Source organism: Pollicipes pollicipes, unplaced genomic scaffold (genome assembly GCF_011947565.3).
Source record: "Pollicipes pollicipes isolate AB1234 unplaced genomic scaffold, Ppol_2.1 Scaffold_4002;HRSCAF=4701_pilon_pilon_pilon, whole genome shotgun sequence".
Classification (NCBI taxonomy): domain Eukaryota; kingdom Metazoa; phylum Arthropoda; class Thecostraca; order Pollicipedomorpha; family Pollicipedidae; genus Pollicipes; species Pollicipes pollicipes.
In genome coordinates, this window is record NW_023596420.1 from 26315884 (window position 1) to 26319344 (window position 3461).

General features: G+C 65.1%; 1 protein-coding gene across 1 annotated transcript in view; it reads left to right on the top strand.

The window, feature by feature from the left end:
* Positions 1–513: 513 nt before the first annotated feature.
* The window catches only part of LOC119094294 (uncharacterized), a gene marked incomplete in the record, with an annotated part of 147999 nt that continues 145051 nt past the window's right edge, over positions 514–3461 (top strand). The window contains 2 exon segments of the mRNA XM_037217367.1: positions 514–537; positions 3133–3461.

A 3461-nucleotide genomic window follows, 5' to 3' on the forward strand; every position in this document is an offset into this window, starting at 1 on the left:
GATCGGGTACGTTTACCGGGTCTTGGTCTTAGGGGGATCGGATGGTAGATACAGTCGGTCGTTCCCTGTGGTTAGACACGACCCTGCGACCAGTTACTTGGATGATTGAGATCGCTCGCTAAATGTGCATGTTTTCTATCTGTGCCAGTGCTCCGTGAATATCCATCGCGTGGTCGAGCGGGTGCAGGTGCGAAGGATCGGACGTCTGACAAACGTCACCTGGGCTGGCCGTGTGCTGGGTCATCCCCCCCCCCCCCGCCTTCTGAAGCTGCTCACCGGCGTGCCGTCCTCCACGCCCCCTCCCCCGTGGTCCGGTGGTCTCGTCCGTCCATGAGTGGGGGAGGGGGCGGGGGCGGGGCGCAGCCGGTACATTCCTGCGCTGCCGAGCCGGCGCCGTGTCCTGGGAGCCGCGAACAGGTTGTGCCATGCAGGGCCGGCGCCGTGCGGCGCGGCGCCGGCCGCCAGTCGCGCGCCGCGCCGCGGCCCGGCCGCTGCTCCCCCGCCGTCCTGCCGGCCTCGCGGGCCAGGACACACCAGGTCAGGCTGCGTGTCACCTCAGGTCACGCGAACGGCGAATCTCCCTTGCCGAGCGGACTGTGTTCCTGTGAGCCGTCCCTGAGCGCGATCTGCGGTGTTTGAGTGCAGACGAGGCCGAGTGCTGCCAGTGCCGAGCCGGGCGACCTGCGGTCGGCGCCAGCGCCGCTGCGGTTCTCGTGAGATGGCGCGGACCTCGGGTCACGCGGGTCGGCCGCCGGCGGCGCGCGTGGCTCGTAAACGACTTCACCTCGTCACTATCGGGCCGCCGGATCACCAGGCCGCCGGCGTTTTCTCCATTGTGCCTCGCCGGTGCCCTCCGCCGGCACGAATGTGATCGCCGGTCGTGTAGTCACGCCTACCGAACGTGTGTTATTCCCGATGGGGCGGATAGATCGCCGCCTTTTTCTGAGCGGGTGGCCGTATTGACCCGCGTGTCGAGATGAGCCGGGTCCGGTGCCTTTTGTTCTTCCGTGCCCACTTTCCTTTCGGATCTGGCGCCAAGAAGTGCGTGCTATCCTATCATTGTCGGTTCGTTACCGGTGCGCCGGCCGGTTTTTGTGCGCGCGGGATCATCGTGATGGACAATAGCCGCTCCACCGGACTCGTGAGAACGACCAGGCCGGATCGGCCGTCATGACACGGCGATCGGCGGCCGCGTCCGACCTCAGTCACGGCTCCTGTGAATCAGACGGCCCGGGCCGCGCCCTTGTGCCCGTCTCTCACGCGCGCCAGAGATCATCCAGGCCCGCCGCGACAACTCTAGCAGGGTGGTGTCCGTGACAGGGCAGGAAAGCCGCACCAACTTCATGAGGAAGGGCTTTCTTGTTCTTGCCCTTCGATCTTATCTAAAGCTCAGTTCACGATTGTTCTCAGGGTTGTGTGCGCATTGTTGTGTGCAGTATTTGCAAGGGCCCAAAGGTCGTTGGGCTGATGAAGACGCGAACGGTGCAGAACTTGTCTGCTATCCTGTCTTGTTAAAGACCGGTCTTGCCAACTGCCCCGGCGTGAACTACGATCTTTGAAGCCATCCATCATCACCTTGCAGGCTCGGCAGGGGCGTCAGGCCGCGATACAGCGTGGCATACGAGGCACATTATGCCGTGCTCCATCGCAATGAGTCGAGTATAGAGCCTCTACCGACGGCGCGACGAGTGACCTCCCCGCTGACGTGTTGTGTGCTGGTGACCTCCCGCTGACGTGTTGTGTGCTGGTGACCTCCCGCTGACGTGTTGTGTGCTGTTGACCTCCCCGCTGACGTGTTGTGTGCTGGTGACCTCCCGCTGACGTGTTGTGTGCTGGTGACCTCCCCGCTGACGTGTTGTGTGCTGGTGACCCCCCGCTGACGTGTTGTGTGCTAGTGACCTCCCGCTGACGTGTTGTGTGCTAGTGACCTCCCGCTGACGTGTTGTGTGCTGGTGACCTCCCGCTGACGTGTTGTGTGCTAGTGACCTCCCGCTGACGTGTTGTGTGCTGGTGACCTCCCCGCTGACGTTTGTGTGCTAGTGACCTCCCGCTGACGTGTTGTGTGCTAGTGACCTCCCCGCTGACGTGTTGTGGTGCTAGTGACCTCCCGCTGACGTGTTGTGTGCTGGTGGCTCCCCGCTGACGTGTTGTGTGCTGGTGACCCTCCCGCTGACGTGTTGTGTGCTAGTGACCTCCCGCTGACGTGTTGTGTGCTAGGACCATCCCGCTGACGTGTTTGTGTGCTAGTGACCTCCCGCTGACGTTTGTGTGCTGGCGGCCTCCCGCTGACGTGTTGTGTGCTGGTGACCTCCCGCTGACGTGTTGTGTGCTAGTGACCTCCCGCTGACGTGTTGTGTGCTGGTGACCTCCCCGCTGACCGTGTGTGTGCTGGTAACCTCCCCGCTGACGTGCTGTCTTCTGGTGACCTCCCCGCTGACGTGCTGTGTGCTGGTGACCTCCCCGCTGACGTGCTGTGTGCTGGTGACCTTCCCGCTGACGTGCTGTCGTCTGGTGACCTCCCCGCTGACGTGCTGTCTTCTGGTGACCTCCCCGCTGACGTGCTGTGTGCTGGTGACCTCCCCGCTGACGTGCTGTGTGCTGGTGACCTCCCCGCTGACGTGCTGTGTGCTGGTGACCTCCCCGCTGACGTGCTGTCTTCTGGTGACCTCCCCGCTGACGTGCTGTCTGCCGGTCCGCCGTGACGTGCACCCTGTGTGTTTTGGCGCGCACGTGCACCGTGCAGGCGCGCGCCCGAGCTGGTAGTTCGCTACGGCCGGGCCGGCTCTTGCTCTGCCGACTGCGGACGTGGCTACAGGCGGGACCGCCGCTCCGGCCCGGCCCTTGTCAGAGTCACCGGCGCCGGCGCCGGCGCCCGCCAGTTCCACCTCGGTCATTACACGTGTGACCCACGACTCGATCTTCTGTGACAACAACAATTTGCGATCGTGGACGAGCGGCTAGCTTCGGACACACCCCGTGCGGCCTGTCCGCGGACGGGGCGTAATGAAGCTGCGGACTGTTTGTTGGGTTTGCCAGTTGAGAGCCGACAGCGGCCTTACCGACGGCTGCGCCCCGTGTTGCCGCTCTGTGTGAGTCCTCTGCCCCGATCTGACGGTGCGTCTGTTGCCGCAGGTCTGTGTGGGGCGGCTGCAGCCCGCCCGCCTGGCCGCTCAGCCTCACATCCGACTATCACAGCGACGGTCGCGACACGCCGGGCACGGGTCGCAGCGCCGCCGCCGCCGTCACCGTCGCCTCCGCCGCCGCCGCCACCGGCACCGCCGCCGGCACCGCGGAGACCAGCCTCAGCTCGGCCTACTCGTGGGACGCCGAGCCGAGTCCTCGATCTCTGCCGTCCTCGCGGCCCGAGGACAGCCCGCGCGTGGCCGCCTCCTCCGACTCCTCGTCCGCCTGGAGCAGCGTGCACGACAGCGAGTGCGACTGCTCGCTCCAGCTTCTCAGTG